Raw genomic sequence first — 20,142 nt, 5'->3', positions numbered from 1 at the left:
TTTGATTCAATTTAGCCTCAGACAGTCAGAAATATTATAATTCTGATCATTTATCAGTACTGACTTCATCATAATTGTGAACATCACAGCAGAGGCCTTTGTGTGAAAGTAACTGAGAATAAAACACAGGAAAACATGAAGGAGATTTTCCTGGTCTGGCTTTTTATAGCAGATAACCTTAAAAATATTCTGCAATATTCTGCAATTTTGCATAATTTTAAGAAATTAAAATTTCTTCAGTATTGAACAGCAGAAATTAGGCTTTCTTGTCCAAGGTCATTTAAGTGAAAAAAGAAAAAGCACTGTAAACAACGCTAGACTGGTGGGTAATAAGCGAATGAATAATGCAGAAAACAGATTTGAGACGGGAAACTGTTCCTGAAGTACAGAGAGAGAGAGAGAGCTGTGCAGGTGTTCCAGATCTACTGGCGTTTAGATCAACTGGCGTTGGTCGAACAGATGTGTGGCAGTCTTGCGTTTCAGTAGCTCCTACCGACAAACCAGCAAAAAAAAGCCAAATGTGTCATCTGTGACACTTGTGAGGTTGTCTCAAACACACTCCGTCAGTCTTGATGCTGTTGAACAACAAAATGTTTAAAAATGTGGCGAGTTTACCTGGTGATATCCTCATGCACGACGCGATCGCGAAAACAGCAAACAAGTAACACCACGCCGATGTTGTTCACAGGACAGCAAGAGTAAACGATCGGGAGACTCTTGTCGTCGTTATCGTTCCCCTCGCACGGTTTATTTCTCCGAATTCAGCGTTTTTGCTTCACAACTACAGCGTGCTGTTTACTTTGTGCACTAACATGGAGTCGAGTCAACCAGCGCCACCTCTGGCCAAGTGCCACAGCCTACAGCCAGATCAACCTGTGACACATCTGCACCACGTTTGAATTCGTGTCATGCACATTTGTACCTTTCAATTGTGTCTGTTTGTGCGTCATGCAAATAAACCTTTGGAAAGAATGAAATGATATCATGTATTTATTATCAGCCTACATTTGTACAAAATTCCAAATTATATACACAAAGTCATAGAAATCACCACTCCAATTGGTCATCATGATTTTAATATTCTCTTTTTCCATAACAATGAAATACGCCTTGGACAAATATGACACATCAATATTTCATTAGTGTTGTCACATCACATCCTGTAAGCATCGTCTGTCTGTGTCTTTTCCCTGAAAATGAATATTTCCAGCCAATATAGGCAATCCATCAACATGGCTGGAGTTATATACAGTCTGTATAAGTGTGGTTAATCCAATGAAGATTTGTAAGGAGACGGCAGTTACTGTGAATTCACAGCAGTTACACAGTGATTAGTAATAAACAGCCAGTGAGAGTGAGTGGATATGACTGTTCCCACCACTAACACATGACCATAGCCCACTACTAGATTAACTTGTGACACATCTGCACCTGCTGCTATGATCACATTGAGTAGAGGCTGAGTGGCTGCACTTACCCCTGGTACATCCAAATCTACCCACAAACATGTTGAAAGATGCAATGCCAGCAATGTGGATTGTCAACACTAAAAACAATCGGTAAGCAAAGACAACAGGGATCAATTTTTTCTGTTTATTTAGCACCCACAACATTTGTAGTCGCCTTCTGCACAGGGGAAGTCCACACACACCGTGTGGTACCACTTTCCACAGAAGGTGCAATCTGCAAGATTGAATGAGATTGTCAGGGTCATTGTCTGACTGTTTATTACTAATCACTGTGTAACTGCTGTACATTCACAGTAACTGCCATCTCCTTATAAATGTTTATTAGATTGACCACACTTATGCAGACTGTATATCACAACCAACTCTAACATGTTTGTTTGCAGAGGGAAGACACAGGCAGACTATGCTAACGACATGTGATGTTACAACACTGGTGAAATATTAGTGTGTTCACGACATTTTTCGTATGGGCAAAAGTATTGATATCAGGATGGTGATTCTTATGTGTATGTCATTTGGCATATAAAAGTATGAACAAAATAAAAACATTTTGTTACTCACTTGTTTCTTGACTGTGACAATATGTCACCATTCACGTAGGAATTAAGAAAGGAAACCTAAAAAAATGAAAAAACGAAATAAGAATAATGGGAAACAGGGAAATTAAAATCTTTTAAACATTAGTGATTTATATTTAATAGTTGGAATTTTACTATTTAAATGTTACAAAAGAGGGTGTTACAAAATGTTACAAAAGAAGGCGTCTAGTCTGGATAGCAGCTGTGAGATGAGCTGATATCCAGTTCTCTTCCATCTCCAAATATCTGTTGGTGTGTTCCAGACATTTTCATTCCCCTAAGTTATAGATATGTTCATATCACTCTTTATCCGGTCTTTAAGTCTGACGTCACTAGCCGTGTCTGGGCTCAAACTCCGCTGCACGTCCATAAATCACAGGATCACTGTGGCATCACTGAGAGTTGAAAAACTATCTAAAGTCTTTCATCTGTAATAAAATGATCAGCGTTCTGCTCTACCATGTGTAACAATTGAGTTTATCATCCAGGCATCCATGAGAACGAAATATAATATATATATATATACATATATATATATATATATATATATATAAACACCCAGCACGCCCCTGCGGGCGGTTTATCCTTCAAGCTCGGGTCCTCTACCAGAGGCCTGGGAGCTTGAGGGTCCTGCGCAGTATCTTAGCTGTTCCCAGGACTGCGCTCTTCTGGACAGAGATCTCCGATGTTGTTCCCGGGATCTGCTGGAGCCACTCGCCTAGCTTGGGAGTCACCGCACCTAGTGCTCCGATTACCACGGGGACCACCGTTACCTTCACCCTCCACATCCTCTCGAGCTCTTCTCTGAGCCCTTGGTATTTCTCCAGCTTCTCGTGTTCCTTCTTCCTGATATTGCTGTCATTCGGAACCGCTACATCGATCACTACGGCCGTCTTCTTCTGTTTGTCTACCACCACTATGTCCGGTTGGTTAGCCACCACCATTTTGTCCGTCTGTATCTGGAAGTCCCACAGGATCTTAGCTCGGTCATTCTCCACCACCCTTGGGGGCATCTCCCATTTTGACCTCGGGACTTCTAGGTTATACTCGGCACAGATGTTCCTGTACACTATGCTGGCCACTTGGTTATGGCGTTCCATGTATGCCTTGCCTGCTAGCATCTTGCACCCTGCTGTTATGTGCTGGATGGTCTCTGTCCAGCGACAATCCAGCATATATATATATATATATATATATATATATATACATATATATAATTCACACTGCACGCGAAAGCGCATCAAATCCGACTTTTTTGACGGTATGCGACCCATATCCAATCATGGTATGACGGTGTAAAAACAGCACAAATCCGATATTTTCAAATCCGATCTGGGTCACTTTCGTATGTGGTACTTAATCCGATACATATCTGATGTTTTAGAAAGCAACTGCTGTTTGAATGGTCATGTCGCCTGAAATCTGTCTTTTATTTCACTGACACAAAACATATGTCAATTATCAGCGCTGGAGAAGACAGAACACATTAGCGCTTCATGTGCATCCCGTGCAGATGTTAGTGAAACTGTTGGGAAGACAACGTGAACATTTTATTTATACTGTATAATCTGCAGATTCTGACAGAAATCTGCAACTATCCTTTGAAGCACCGCTCCTCTCTAAAACAACAATAAGGATCATTATTAGGCCATATATAAATAACAAAATAACTTAAAGCAAACTTGGACAACGTAAAGTGTCATGATCCTGGGTCCTTTTGAACTAGCATTTTGTGTTTTCTCTTCGCGATTTTGGTTCTGTTCTTCCTCTGGTTAGTGTTTACTCTGTTCTGCCCGTGTGTTCTGCCCGTCTAGTCCGCGTTTCTTAGTTTGTGTCCTTTCATGTGTAAGTTCCTGTTTTATTGTGAAGGTCTGCGTCTTATGTGAGTGTTTTCAGTTGCCTTCCTAGTCTCGTCATGTTAATCACTCCCAGCTGTGTTTCCCACCTGTGTGTAATCTCCCTGTGTTCTCTGAGTGTATTTAAGTTGTGTTTCCTGTCTTAGTTGCTGGTTCGTCTGCATTATTTCCCCGCCGCCATTCTGTGTTTATTCCTCCGGCTTCCTGGTCATTCTCCCTGCAAGGTACCCTCGTTCGTGTTCTGGTTTTGTGTTTAGTTTAGTTTTCCCAGTTTATAGTTTTTACCGTTCTGTTTCTCGCCATCCCTTTTTGTTGTACTTCTCCGGTTGTAAATAAAGCTCACCCTCCACTTCAGCAGTCTGCATCTTGGGTCCGTTATTAATCCACACGGCCTGCCTCGGCAAACCGTGACATAAAGTCTGAAACAAGTCTTTATATTAAGGGCCATCAGTCAAACAATACTGTTTGGTCTGGGTCTGAACAGAGCGTGTTGTGTGTGACGTCTGCTTTTGCGTATGTGGGCCACTTTGGTGGTTCACAAAGGAGCGCGTTTGCTGTCACATTTTATTTGTAGTGTGAACAAGCAGACATGAAATCAGATTTAAATTAAAAAAAAATCGGAATTGAGCATTAAGACCTGCAGTGTGAACGTAGCCATAGTGAGTTCAGTGCACTGATGTGACATTGTCCTGAAGGATTTAGTTATTCTCAAGTGGTTAAAGAAATTGCAATTATTTATTCATATTTATTATAAATAATCCTAATTATATATCTTGCTTCCATGTTTGTGTCCTGTGTCACAAAAAATAAATTTTTTACTATAATACATTGATTAATGACCTGCAAAATCTCCTTATCATATTACGTGTCCATAATTGTCACCTAAAGTCAAACTTTATGCTTTCTCCATCTTGAAAGTGATCACATCCTTGCATTACATACTTTAGTTTCATTTTCTGAAGGCAGGTTTCTGAAAGAGAACAGGCAGATTTGGAATATAACATGCAGCGTTCTATAGATGGATACATAAAAAAATGAAAAATTACATGTATGTGCTAACTTTCTAAATACTTTGTTACATTTATGATAAAATGGATTTGAAAGTAGATAAAACACATTTATGTCGGTCTTGGCTCATTAGAGTCCTTGTCTTTAAATTAACTTTGTATGTTTCAGGTACTGCACTCTCAAAGACTGAATGAACCAGCATTGGGTCATTGTGAGCATCACAGGGAGGTTGAAGCCGCCCACTGCACCTGTATGGCCGGAGTCGTGGAGACCTGCATCCATGGCGCTGCTCTTCTGTTTAATGTAGAAGCAACAGTGCAGATCTGTGGCACAAGGACTGTTACAGATGAACCTGCATACTGGGTTTTGCTGGGTAATATGACCAATATACAGCCAGAGGTTGGCCATAAGATAGACTTCTCCTCTTCAGCTGCCCAAAAACTGCTCTGGATCAAAACATAAACAGACCATCCGTATTGAAAGGTAAAAGGAGCTGTCCCCAAAAACGAAAAATCCCACCTGCTACTGTGGAGGAGTTGTCACTGCTATTGGAATCTTTGCTGGAGCACAGTAAAGCTGTGGGTCGTGGGAATGACCCATAATGTTTTATATAGGGATCTAGATTTATGCCTGAAGTGCACTGTCATGTAAATAATTTGCATTTACTGAATATGTACTGACTGAGTACCACTGTTCAAAAGTGAATAGAGAAACAAACTAATTTTTGCTCTTTTTTTATTTTTTTATTAAAACCACTTTATAGAACATCACATCAGTTACAATGTAGAATCCATGTCATTTATAGTTTATAAAGGACAAAATGTTTACACAAAATCATGACAGAATTTACACGATATCACCCACTATTAACGTTACTGTATTTACTATCAATTACTTCAATTTATTGTTTGAAAAATTACCGCTATTTATACAGCACAAGACTTAAGAATATTTAACAGGAGCAGGTTTCATTTTTCCCTGGTTTTATTACCACACTGTTCACAAAAACGGCAGCAAACCTTCACCATCTTATCCAGAAGGGTCACCTCTTCACCCTTACATGGAAGAAGTAATCTGATTGGCATGGTGGTATGTTTGAAGCAGGTCCATTGTGTAGCGCTGGAACCCAGTCACGATGTCATCCATTTCATAGGCTGGTTCGCGGCAATAATGCCAAATAATTAGGAAGTCTATAAATAGACGGTAGTTCTGCAAAATCAGTCAGTAGGATGTTTTTTTTTCTAATTTGCTATGAGCTCAGAGTGCATCGAAAATAAAACTAATAGGCTATAAAGAGTGATATGAACATATTTAGAACTTACCAGAATGAAAATGTCTGGAGCACCAACAAATATTTGGAGATGGAAGAGAACTGGATATCAGCTCGTCTCACAGCTGCTATCCAGGCTAGACGCCTTCGTTTGGTAACATCGATACACGAGCTGCCTCGTGTTGCTTCCAGGTTGGGAAAGAATGAAAAGACAAACCCTTTTCAAGCTTATTCTCTTGCCGGTCGAGTGATCGAACATTGCAGCCGACCACACAGCAAGAACCATGGCTATGCTTTCGCTCCTTTTTCACTTAGACCCCCAAAATGGCGGATCAGGCCAAAATCCTTTCCACGCCCACCCCCGTGACATCACGCTCCAAAGCCCTATTAGGCTAATCGTTGTGTCACCTCCGGTATTTCAGACAATCCCTTTCCGTCAAGGATTTTTAATTTGTTGTGGGGTTTTGTAATTTGTTGTGGGGTTTTTGTAATTTGTTGTGGGGTTTTTGTATTTTGTTGTGGGGTTTTTGTAATTTGTTGTGGGCTTTTTGTGTTTTGTTGTGGGCTTTTTGTGTTTTGTTGTCGGGTTTTTGTATTTTGTTGAGGAGTTTTTGTAATTTGTTGCGGTTTTTTAATTTGTTGCTATTTGCACTTCCCAGCCACCGTAGAATTGAGATGAAGCTCTTGAAACCTGGGATTGCGTTCTTGGAATTGAGATAACATTTATGGTATTAGAGATTGACTTCTTGGAATTGAGATGAAGCTCTTGAAGCCTGGGATTGTGTTCTTGGAATTGAGATAACCTTCATGGTATTAGAGATTGACTTCTTGGAATTGAGATGAAGCTCTTGAAACCTGGGATTGCGTTCTTGGAATTGAGATAACCTTCATGGTATTAGAGATTGACTTCTTGGAATTGAGATGAAGCTCTTGAAACTTGGGATTGCGTTCTTGGAATTGAGATAACCTTTATGGTATTAGAGATCGACTTCTTGGAATTGAGATGAAGCTCTTGAAACCTGGGATTGTGTTCTTGGAATTGAGATAACCTTCATGGTATTAGAGATTGACTTCTTGGAATTGAGATGAAGATCTTGAAACCTGGGATTGTGTTCTTGGAATTAAGATGACCTTCATGGTATTAGAGATTGACTTCTTGGAATTGAGATGAAGCTCTTGAAACCTGGGATTGCGTTCTTGGAATTGAGATAACATTCATGGTATTAGAGATTGACTTCTTGGAATTGAGATGAAGCTCTTGAAACCTGGGATTGCGGTCTTGGAATTGAGATAACATTTATGGTATTAGAGATTGACTTCTTAGAACTCAGATACAGCTTTTGGTATCTGGGATTGTATTCCTGGAACTGAGAATGATTTTGGAATTAGAGATTGCTTTCTTGGAATTGAGATTAATGTCTTTGTCAAGGGTCGGCAACCTTTCTGATGATGAGTGACGTCTAAAATTTCCTTGGAAGTCAATGTGCCATATGACTGTATTAGCACTAAATTTAATAACGCTCCATATGGAGAGTTACACACTATGTAGAACAACTTTATAGAATTATATTTGTTTGCAGATGTTGGCAGCTATCAGCGAATCATTATCCACTATTTTGAAACAAAAAAAAGACACTTTATCCATAACAAGAACCAGTTGAGCTCTCAAGATGGCTGCTAGGGTGCAGACACACAGCTTGGCAGGTCCTGTGCGTTTGCCAAAAAACCCACCTAAAAAAAAACCATCTAAAAACCCCTGGATCTTGACATCAACTTGTCTTTTTGTTTTTATACATTTTTATCTGCTGTGGAGTTTGACATGTCCAAGAAAGCTGGATAATTATACCACTTTCCCATCCAAATGGAGTCTACATCTTTTGTTCACAAGATTCTTGGATTTTGGTCATGCTAGACCACCCCCAGGTAAACATGAACAATGAAATGTACAACAACCTGGACCTAATTCAAACATCAGTGATTTGGACTGGCTACAACTAATTAGCCTAGTTAGCCTAGGCCTTCCTGGGCCTCCATCTCAGCTGCCTGGTCCTCCATTTCAGCTGCCTGGGTTTCCACCTCGGCTGCTTAGACATACACCTCAGCTGCCTGGGCCTCCACCTCAGCTGCCTGGGCCTCCATTTCAGCTGCCTGGGCCTACATCTCAGCTGCCTGGTCCTCCATTTCAGCTGCCTGGGTTTCCACCTCGGCTGCTTAGACATACACCTCAGCTGCCTGGGCCTCCATTTCAGCTGCCTGGGCCTACATTTCAGCTGCCTGGGCCTCCACTTCAGCTGCCTGGGCCTCCACTTCGGCTGCCTGGGCCTCCACCTCGGCTGCCTAGACATACACCTCAGCTGCATGGGCCTCCACCTCAGCTGCATGGGCCTCCACCTCAGCTGCCTGGGCCTCCACCTCAGCTGCCTGGGCCTACATTTCAGCTTCCTGGGCCTCCATTTCAGCTGCCTGGGCCTACATTTCAGCTGCCTGGGCCTCCATTTCAGCTGCCTGGGCCTACATTTCAGCTTCCTGGGCCTACATTTCAGCTGCCTGGGCCTCCACTTCAGCTGCCTGGGCCTCAACCTCGGCTGCCTAGACATACACCTCAGCTGCATGGGCCTCCACCTCAGCTGCCTGGGCCTCCACCTCAGCTGCCTGGGCCTACATTTCAGCTGCCTGGGCCTACATTTCAGCTGCTCGGGCCTCCACCTCAGCTGCCTGGGCCTCCATTTCAGCTGCCTGGGCCTACATTTCAGCTTCCTGGGCCTACATTTCAGCTGCCTGGGCCTCCACTTCAGCTGCCTGGGCTTCCACCTCGGCTGCCTAGACATACACCTCAGCTGCATGGGCCTCCACCTCAGCTGCATGGGCCTCCACCTCAGCTGCCTGGGCCTACATTTCAGCTGCCTGGGCCTCCACCTCAGCTGCCTGGGCCTACATTTCAGCTGCCTGGGCCTCCACCTCAGCTGCCTGGGCCTACATTTCAGCTTCCTGGGCCTACATTTCAGCTACCTGGGCCTACATTTCAGCTGCCAGGGATTTCACCTCAGCTGCTCGGGCCTCCACCTCGGCTGCCTGGGTTTCCACCTCGGCTGCCTGGGTTTCCACCTCGGCTGCCTGGGTTTCAATCTCAGCTGCCTGGGCTTACACCTCAGCTGCCTGGGTTTCAATCTTGGCTGCCTGGGCCTCCACCTCAGCTGCCTGGGCCTATATTTCAGCTAGCTGGGCCTCCACCTCAGCTGCCTGGGTCTCCACCTCAGCTGCCTGGGCCTCCACCTCAGCTGCCTGGGCCTCCACCTCAGCTGCCTGGGCCTACACCTCAGCTGTCTGGGCCTCCACCTCGGCTTGGAATTGAGATGAAGCTCTTGAAACCTTGGATTGTGTTCTTGGAATTGAGATAAAATATATGGTATTAGAGATTGACTTCTTGGAATTGAGATGAAGCTCTTGAAACCTGGGATTGCGTTCTTGGAATTGAGATAACCTTCATGGTATTAGAGATTGACTTCTTGGAATTGAGATGAAGCTCTTGAAACTTGGGATTGCGTTCTTGGAATTGAGATAACCTTTATGGTATTAGAGATCAACTTCTTGGAATTGAGATGAAGCTCTTGAAACCTGGGATTGTGTTCTTGGAATTGAGATAACCTTCATGGTATTAGAGATTGACTTCTTGGAATTGAGATGAAGCTCTTGAAACCTGGGATTGTGTTCTTGGAATTAAGATAACCTTCATGGTATTAGAGATTGACTTCTTGGAATTGAGATGAAGCTCTTGAAACCTGGGATTGCGTTCTTGGAATTGAGATAACATTTATGGTATTAGAGATTGACTTCTTGGAATTGAGATGAAGCTCTTGAAACCTGGGATTGTGTTCTTGGAATTGAGATAACCTTCATGGTGTTAGAGATTGACTTCTTGGAATTGAGATGAAGCTCTTGAAACCTGGGATTGCGGTCTTGGAATTGAGATAACATTTATGGTATTAGAGATTGACTTCTTAGAACTCAGATACAGCTTTTGGTATCTGGGATTGTATTCCTGGAACTGAGAATGATTTTGGAATTAGAGATTGCTTTCTTGGAATTGAGATTAATGTCTTTGTCAAGGGTCGGCAACCTTTCTGATGATGAGTGACGTCTAAAATTTCCTTGGAAGTCAATGTGCCATATGACTGTATTAGCACTAAATTTAATAACGCTCCATATGGAGAGTTACACACTATGTAGAACAACTTTATAGAATTATATTTGTTTGCAGATGTTGGCAGCTATCAGCGAATCATTATCCACTATTTTGAAACAAAAAAAAGACACTTTATCAATAACAAGAACCAGTTGAGCTCTCAAGATGGCTGCTAGGGTGCAGACACACAGCTTGGCAGGTCCTGTGCGTTTGCCAAAAAACCCACCTAAAAAAAACCATCTAAAAACCCCTGGATCTTGACATCAACTTGTCTTTTTGTTTTTATACATTTTTATCTGCTGTGGAGTTTGACATGTCCAAGAAAGCTGGATAATTATACCACTTTCCCATCCAAATGGAGTCTACATCTTTTGTTCACAAGATTCTTGGATTTTGGTCATGCTAGACCACCCCCAGGTAAACATGAACAATGAAATATACAACAACCTGGACCTAATTCAAACATCAGTGATTTGGACTGGCTACAACTAATTAGCCTAGTTAGCCTAGGCCTTCCTGGGCCTCCATCTCAGCTGCCTGGGCCTCCATTTCAGCTGCCTGGGCCTACATTTCAGCTTCCTGGGCCTACATTTCAGCTGCCTGGGCCTCCACTTCAGCTGCCTGGGCCTCCACCTCGGCTGCCTAGACATACACCTCAGCTGCATGGGCCTCCACCTCAGCTGCCTGGGCCTCCACCTCAGCTGCCTGGGCCTACATTTCAGCTGCCTGGGCCTACATTTCAGCTGCTAGGGCCTCCACCTCAGCTGCCTGGGCCTCCATTTCAGCTGCCTGGGCCTCCATTTCAGCTGCCTGGGCCTCCATTTCAGCTGCCTGGGCCTACATTTCAGCTTCCTGGGCCTACATTTCAGCTTCCTGGGCCTACATTTCAGCTGCCAGGGATTTCACCTCAGCTACTCGGGCCTCCACCTCGGCTGCCTGGGTTTCCACCTCAGCTGCCTGGGCCTCCACCTCAGCTGCCTGGGCCTCCACCTCGGCTGCCTAGACATACACCTCAGCTGCATGGGCCTCCACCTCAGCTGCATGGGCCTCCACCTCAGCTGCCTGGGCCTACATTTCAGCTTCCTGGGCCTACATTTCACCTACCTGGGCCTACATTTCAGCTGCCAGGGATTTCACCTCAGCTGCTCGGGCCTCCACCTCGGCTGCCTGGGTTTCCACCTCGGCTGCCTGGGTTTCCACCTCAGCTGCCTGGGTTTCAATCTTGGCTGCCTGGGCCTCCACCTCAGCTGCCTGGGCCTATATTTCAGCTAGCTGGGCCTCCACCTCAGCTGCCTGGGCCTCCACCTCAGCTGCCTGGGTCTCCACCTCAGCTGCCTGGGCTTACACCTCGGCTGCCTGGGTTTCAATCTTGGCTGCCTGGGCCTCCACCTCAGCTGCCTGGGCCTCCACCTCAGCTGCCTGGGCCTCCACCTCAGCTGCCTGGGCCTCCACCTCAGCTGTCTGGGCCTCCACCTCGGCTTGGAATTGAGATAAAATATATGGTATTAGAGATTGACTTCTTGGAATTGAGATGAAGCTCTTGAAACTTGGGATTGCGTTCTTGGAATTGAGATAACCTTCATGATATTAGAGATCAACTTCTTGGAATTGAGATGAAGCTCTTGAAACCTGGGATTGTGTTCTTGGAATTGAGATAACCTTCATGGTATTAGAGATTGACTTCTTGGAATTGAGATGAAGCTCTTGAAACCTGGGATTGCGTTCTTGGAATTGAGATAACATTTATGGTATTAGAGATTGACTTCTTGGAATTGAGATGAACCTCTTGAAACCTGGGATTGTGTTCTTGGAATTTAGATAACCTTCATGGTATTAGAGATTGACTTCTTGGAATTGAGATGAAGCTCTTGAAACCTGGGATTGCGTTCTTGGAATTGAGATAACATTTATGGTATTAGAGATTGACTTCTTGGAATTGAGATGAAGCTCTTGAAACCTGGGATTGTGTTCTTGGAATTGAGATAACCTTCATGGTGTTAGAGGTTGACTTCTTGGAATTGAGATGAAGCTCTTGAAACCTGGGATTGCGGTCTTGGAATTGAGATAACATTTATGGTATTAGAGATTGACTTCTTAGAACTCAGATACAGCTTTTGGTATCTGGGATTGTATTCCTGGAACTGAGAATGATTTTGGAATTAGAGATTGCTTTCTTGGAATTGAGATTAATGTCTTTGTCAAGGGTCGGCAACCTTTCTGATGATGAGTGACGTCTAAAATTTCCTTGGAAGTCAATGTGCCATATGACTGTATTAGCACTAAATTTAATAACGCTCCATATGGAGAGTTACACACTATGTAGAACAACTTTATAGAATTATATTTGTTTGCAGATGTTGGCAGCTATCAGCGAATCATTATCCACTATTTTGAAACAAAAAAAAGACACTTTATCCATAACAAGAACCAGTTGAGCTCTCAAGATGGCTGCTAGGGTGCAGACACACAGCTTGGCAGGTCCTGTGCGTTTGCCAAAAAACCCACCTAAAAAAAACCATCTAAAAACCCCTGGATCTTGACATCAACTTGTCTTTTTGTTTTTATACATTTTTATCTGCTGTGGAGTTTGACATGTCCAAGAAAGCTGGATAATTATACCACTTTCCCATCCAAATGGAGTCTACATCTTTTGTTCACAAGATTCTTGGATTTTGGTCATGCTAGACCACCCCCAGGTAAACATGAACAATGAAATATACAACAACCTGGACCTAATACAAACATCAGTGATTTGGACTGGCTACAACTAATTAGCCTAGTTAGCCTAGGCCTTCCTGGGCCTCCATTTCAGCTGCCTGGGTTTCCACCTCGGCTGCTTAGACATACACCTCAGCTGCCTGGGCCTCCACCTCAGCTGCCTGGGCCTCCATTTCAGCTGCCTGGGCCTACATTTCAGCTTCCTGGGCCTACATTTCAGCTGCCTGGGCCTCCACTTCAGCTGCCTGGGCCTCCACCTCGGCTGCCTAGACATACACCTCAGCTGCATGGGCCTCCACCTCAGCTGCCTGGGCCTCCACCTCAGCTGCCTGGGCCTACATTTCAGCTGCCTGGGCCTACATTTCAGCTGCTCGGGCCTCCACGTCAGCTGCCTGGGCCTCCATTTCAGCTGCCTGGGCCTACATTTCAGCTGCCAGGGATTTCACCTCAGCTGCTCGGGCCTCCACCTCGGCTGCCTGGGCCTCCACCTCAGCTGCCTGGGCCTCCACCTCAGCTGCCTGGGCCTCCATTTCAGCTGCCTGGGCCTACATTTCAGCTTCCTGGGCCTACATTTCAGCTGCCTGGGCCTCCACTTCAGCTGCCTGGGCCTCCACCTCGGCTGCCTAGACATACACCTCAGCTGCATGGGCCTCCACCTCAGCTGCCTGGGCCTCCACCTCAGCTGCCTGGGCCTACATTTCAGCTTCCTGGGCCTCCATTTCAGCTGCCTGGGCCTACATTTCAGCTGCCTGGGCCTCCATTTCAGCTGCCTGGGCCTACATTTCAGCTTCCTGGGCCTACATTTCAGCTGCCTGGGCCTCCACTTCAGCTGCCTGGGCCTCAACCTCGGCTGCCTAGACATACACCTCAGCTGCATGGGCCTCCACCTCAGCTGCCTGGGCCTCCACCTCAGCTGCCTGGGCCTACATTTCAGCTGCCTGGGCCTACATTTCAGCTGCTCGGGCCTCCACCTCAGCTGCCTGGGCCTCCATTTCAGCTGCCTGGGCCTACATTTCAGCTTCCTGGGCCTACATTTCAGCTGCCTGGGCCTCCACTTCAGCTGCCTGGGCTTCCACCTCGGCTGCCTAGACATACACCTCAGCTGCATGGGCCTCCACCTCAGCTGCATGGGCCTCCACCTCAGCTGCATGGGCCTCCACCTCAGCTGCCTGGGCCTACATTTCAGCTGCCTGGGCCTCCACCTCAGCTGCCTGGGCCTACATTTCAGCTGCCTGGGCCTCCACCTCAGCTGCCTGGGCCTACATTTCAGCTTCCTGGGCCTACATTTCAGCTACCTGGGCCTACATTTCAGCTGCCAGGGATTTCACCTCAGCTGCTCGGGCCTCCACCTCGGCTGCCTGGGTTTCCACCTCGGCTGCCTGGGTTTCCACCTCGGCTGCCTGGGTTTCAATCTCAGCTGCCTGGGCTTACACCTCAGCTGCCTGGGTTTCAATCTTGGCTGCCTGGGCCTCCACCTCAGCTGCCTGGGCCTATATTTCAGCTAGCTGGGCCTCCACCTCAGCTGCCTGGGTCTCCACCTCAGCTGCCTGGGTCTCCACCTCAGCTGCCTGGGCCTCCACCTCAGCTGCCTGGGCCTCCACCTCAGCTGCCTGGGCCTACACCTCAGCTGTCTGGGCCTCCACCTCGGCTTGGAATTGAGATGAAGCTCTTGAAACCTTGGATTGTGTTCTTGGAATTGAGATAAAATATATGGTATTAGAGATTGACTTCTTGGAATTGAGATGAAGCTCTTGAAACCTGGGATTGCGTTCTTGGAATTGAGATAACCTTCATGGTATTAGAGATTGACTTCTTGGAATTGAGATGAAGCTCTTGAAACTTGGGATTGCGTTCTTGGAATTGAGATAACCTTTATGGTATTAGAGATCAACTTCTTGGAATTGAGATGAAGCTCTTGAAACCTGGGATTGTGTTCTTGGAATTGAGATAACCTTCATGGTATTAGAGATTGACTTCTTGGAATTGAGATGAAGCTCTTGAAACATGGGATTGCGTTCTTGGAATTGAGATAACATTTATGGTATTAGAGATTGACTTCTTGGAATTGAGATGAAGCTCTTGAAACCTGGGATTGTGTTCTTGGAATTGAGATAACCTTCATGGTGTTAGAGATTGACTTCTTGGAATTGAGATGAAGCTCTTGAAACCTGGGATTGCGGTCTTGGAATTGAGATAACATTTATGGTATTAGAGATTGACTTCTTAGAACTCAGATACAGCTTTTGGTATCTGGGATTGTATTCCTGGAACTGAGAATGATTTTGGAATTAGAGATTGCTTTCTTGGAATTGAGATTAATGTCTTTGTCAAGGGTCGGCAACCTTTCTGATGATGAGTGACGTCTAAAATTTCCTTGGAAGTCAATGTGCCATATGACTGTATTAGCACTAAATTTAATAACGCTCCATATGGAGAGTTACACACTATGTAGAACAACTTTATAGAATTATATTTGTTTGCAGATGTTGGCAGCTATCAGCGAATCATTATCCACTATTTTGAAACAAAAAAAAGACACTTTATCCATAACAAGAACCAGTTGAGCTCTCAAGATGGCTGCTAGGGTGCAGACACACAGCTTGGCAGGTCCTGTGCGTTTGCCAAAAAACCCACCTAAAAAAAACCATCTAAAAACCCCTGGATCTTGACATCAACTTGTCTTTTTGTTTTTATACATTTTTATCTGCTGTGGAGTTTGACATGTCCAAGAAAGCTGGATAATTATACCACTTTCCCATCCAAATGGAGTCTACATCTTTTGTTCACAAGATTCTTGGATTTTGGTCATGCTAGACCACCCCCAGGTAAACATGAACAATGAAATATACAACAACCTGGACCTAATACAAACATCAGTGATTTGGACTGGCTACAACTAATTAGCCTAGTTAGCCTAGGCCTTCCTGGGCCTCAATCTCAGCTGCCTGGGCCTCCATTTCAGCTGCCTGGGTTTCCACCTCGGCTGCTTAGACATACACCTCAGCTGCCTGGGCCTCCACCTCAGCTGCCTGGGCCTCCATTTCAGCTTCCTGGGCCTACATTTCAGCTGCCTGGGCCTCCACTTCAGCTGCCTGGGCCTCCACTTCAGCTGCCTGGGCCTCCACCTCGGCTGCCTAGACATACACCTCAGCTGCATGGGCCTCCACCTCAGCTGCCTGGGCCTCCACCTCAGCTGCCTGGGCCTACATTTCAGCTGCCTGGGCCTACATTTCAGCTGCTCGGGCCTCCACGTCAGCTGCCTGGGCCTCCATTTCAGCTGCCTGGGCCTACATTTCAGCTTCCTGGGCCTACATTTCAGCTACCTGGGCCTACATTTCAGCTGCCAGGGATTTCACCTCAGCTGCTCGGGCCTCCACCTCGGCTGCCTGGGCCTCCACCTCAGCTGCCTGGGCCTCCACCTCAGCTGCCTGGGCCTCCATTTCAGCTGCCTGGGCCTACATTTCAGCTTCCTGGGCCTACATTTCAGCTGCCTGGGCCTCCACTTCAGCTGCCTGGGCCTCCACCTCGGCTGCCTAGACATACACCTCAGCTGCATGGGCCTCCACCTCAGCTGCCTGGGCCTCCACCTCAGCTGCCTGGGCCTACATTTCAGCTTCCTGGGCCTACATTTCAGCTTCCTGGGCCTCCATTTCAGCTGCCTGGGCCTACATTTCAGCTTCCTGGGCCTACATTTCAGCTTCCTGGGCCTACATTTCAGCTGCATGGGCCTACATTTCAGCTGCCTGGGCCTCCACCTCAGCTGCCTGGGCCTCCACCTCAGCTTCCTGGGCCTCCACCTCAGCTGCCTGGGCCTACATTTCAGCTTCCTGGGCCTACATTTCAGCTACCTGGGCCTACATTTCAGCTGCCAGGGATTTCACCTCAGCTGCTCGGGCCTCCACCTCGGCTGCCTGGGTTTCCACCTCGGCTGCCTGGATTTCAATCTTGGCTGCCTGGGCTTACACCTCAGCTGCCTGGGTTTCAGTCTTGGCTGCCTGGGCCTCCACCTCAGCTGCCTGGGCCTATATTTCAGCTAGCTGGGCCTCCACCTCAGCTGCCTGGGCCTCCACCTCAGCTGCCTGGGCCTCCACCTCAGCTGCCTGGGCTTACACCTCGGCTGCCTGGGTTTCAATCTAGGCTGCCTGGGCCTCCACCTCAGCTGCCTGGGCCTCCACCTCAGCTGCCTGGGCCTACACCTCAGCTGTCTGGGCCTCCACCTCGGCTTGGAATTGAGATGAAGCTCTTGAAACCTGGGATTGTGTTCTTGGAATTGAGATAAAATATATAGTATTAGAGATTGACTTCTTGGAATTGAGATGAAGCTCTTGAAACCTGGGATTGCGTTCTTGGAATTGAGATAACCTTCATGGTATTAGAGATTGACTTCTTGGAATTGAGATGAAGCTCTTGAAACCTGGGATTGTGTTCTTGGAATTAAGATAACCTTCATGGTATTAGAGATTGACTTCTTGGAATTGAGATGAAGCTCTTGAAACCTGGGATTGCGTTCTTGGAATTGAGATAACATTTATGGTATTAGAGATTGACTTCTTGGAATTGAGATGAAGCTCTTGAAACCTGGGATTGTGTTCTTGGAATTGAGATAACCTTCATGGTATTAGAGATTGACTTCTTGGAATTGAGATGAAGCTCTTGAAACATGGGATTGCGTTCTTGGAATTGAGATAACATTTATGGTATTAGAGATTGACTTCTTGGAATTGAGATGAAGCTCTTGAAACCTGGGATTGCGGTCTTGGAATTGAGATAACATTTATGGTATTAGAGATTGACTTCTTAGAACTCAGATACAGCTTTTGGTATCTGGGATTGTATTCCTGGAACTGAGAATGATTTTGGAATTAGAGATTGCTTTCTTGGAATTGAGATTAATGTCTTTGTCAAGGGTCGGCAACCTTTCTGATGATGAGTGACGTCTAAAATTTCCTTGGAAGTCAATGTGCCATATGACTGTATTAGCACTAAATTTAATAACGCTCCATATGGAGAGTTACACACTATGTAGAACAACTTTATAGATTTATATTTGTTTGCAGATGTTGGCAGCTATCAGCGAATCATTATCCACTATTTTGAAACAAAAAAAAGACACTTTATCCATAACAAGAACTAGTTGAGCTCTCAAGATGGCTGCTAGGGTGCAGACACACAGCTTGGCAGGTCCTGTGCGTTTGCCAAAAAACCCACCTAAAAAAACCATCTAAAAACCCCTGGATCTTGACATCAACTTGTCTTTTTGTTTTTATACATTTTTATCTGCTGTGGAGTTTGACATGTCCAAGAAAGCTGGATAATTATACCACTTTCCCATCCAAATGGAGTCTACATCTTTTGTTCACAAGATTCTTGGATTTTGGTCATGCTAGACCACCCCCAGGTAAACATGAACAATGAAATATACAACAACCTGGACCTAATTCAAACATCAGTGATTTGGACTGGCTACAACTAATTAGCCTAGTTAGCCTAGGCCTTCCTGGGCCTCCATCTCAGCTGCCTGGGCCTCCATTTCAGCTGCCTGGGTTTCCACCTCGGCTGCTTAGACATACACCTCAGCTGCCTGGGCCTCCACCTCAGCTGCCTGGGCCTCCATTTCAGCTTCCTGGGCCTACATTTCAGCTGCCTGGGCCTCCACTTCAGCTGCCTGGGCCTCCACCTCGGCTGCCTAGACATACACCTCAGCTGCATGGGCCTCCACCTCAGCTGCCTGGGCCTCCACCTCAGCTGCCTGGGCCTACATTTCAGCTGCCTGGGCCTACATTTCAGCTGCTCGGGCCTCCACGTCAGCTGCCTGGGCCTCCATTTCAGCTGCCTGGGCCTACATTTCAGCTTCCTGGGCCTACATTTCAGCTGCCTGGGCCTACATTTCAGCTTCCTGGGCCTACATTTCAGCTACCTGGGCCTACATTTCAGCTGCCAGTGATTTCTCCTCAGCTGCTCGGGCCTCCACCTCGGCTGCCTGGGTTTCCACCTCAGCTGCCTGGGCCTCCACCTCAGCTGCCTGGGCCTCCATTTCAGCTGCCTGGACCTCCACCTCAGCTGCCTGGGCCTCCATTTCAGCTGCCTGGGCCTACATTTCAGCTGCTCGGGCCTCCACCTCAGCTGCCTGGGCCTCCATTTCAGCTTCCTGGGCCTACATTTCAGCTGCCTGGGCCTCCACTTCAGCTGCCTGGGCCTCCACCTCGGCTGCCTAGACATACACCTCAGCTGCATGGGCCTCCACCTCAGCTGCCTGGGCCTACATTTCAGCTGCCTGGGCCTACATTTCAGCTGCCTGGGCCTCCACCTCAGCTGCCTGGGCCTACATTTCAGCTTCCTGGGCCTACATTTCAGCTACCTGGGCCTACATTTCAGCTGCCAGGGATTTCACCTCAGCTGCTCGGGCCTCCACCTCGGCTGCCTGGGTTTCCACCTCGGCTGCCTGGGTTTCCACCTCAGCTGCCTGGGTTTCAATCTTGGCTGCCTGGGCCTCCACCTCAGCTGCCTGGGCCTATATTTCAGCTAGCTGGGCCTCCACCTCAGCTGCCTGGGTCTCCACCTCAGCTGCCTGGGCCTCCACCTCAGCTGCCTGGGCTTACACCTCGGCTGCCTGGGTTTCAATCTTGGCTGCCTGGGCCTCCACCTCAGCTGCCTGGGCCTCCACCTCAGCTGCCTGGGCCTCCACCTCAGCTGCCTGGGCCTACACCTCAGCTGTCTGGGCCTCCACCTCGGCTTGGAATTGAGATGAAGCTCTTGAAACCTGGGATTGTGTTCTTGGAATTGAGATAAAATATATGGTATTAGAGATTGACTTCTTGGAATTGAGATGAACCTCTTGAAACCTGGGATTGCGGTCTTGGAATTGAGATAACCTTTATGGTATTAGAGATTGACTTCTTAGAACTCAGATACAGTTTTTGGTATCTGGGATTGTATTCCTGGAACTGAGAATGATTTTGGAATTAGAGATTGCTTTCTTGGAATTGAGATTAATGTCTTTGTCAAGGGTCGGCAACCTTTCTGATGATGAGTGACGTCTAAAATTTCCTTGGACGTCAAT

General features: G+C 46.4%; 1 protein-coding gene and 1 long non-coding RNA gene across 2 annotated transcripts in view; both read left to right on the top strand.

Moving 5' to 3' along the window:
• The window catches only part of LOC145430307 (uncharacterized), a 37,822-nt gene extending 36,845 nt beyond the window's left edge, over positions 1-977 (top strand). The window contains exon 2 of the long non-coding RNA XR_013910784.1: positions 412-977. This is a non-coding gene — a long non-coding RNA (uncharacterized LOC145430307). The remainder of the gene's footprint in view (positions 1-411) is intronic.
• LOC145430302 (uncharacterized) overlaps positions 1-20,142 on the top strand; it is a 358,832-nt gene that overhangs the window by 87,694 nt on the left and 250,996 nt on the right. The window lies entirely within an intron of this gene.

Source organism: Astatotilapia calliptera, chromosome 8 (genome assembly GCF_964374335.1).
Source record: "Astatotilapia calliptera chromosome 8, fAstCal68.1, whole genome shotgun sequence".
Taxonomy (NCBI): domain Eukaryota; kingdom Metazoa; phylum Chordata; class Actinopteri; order Cichliformes; family Cichlidae; genus Astatotilapia; species Astatotilapia calliptera.
This window is presented reverse-complemented; position numbering and strand designations above follow the sequence as displayed.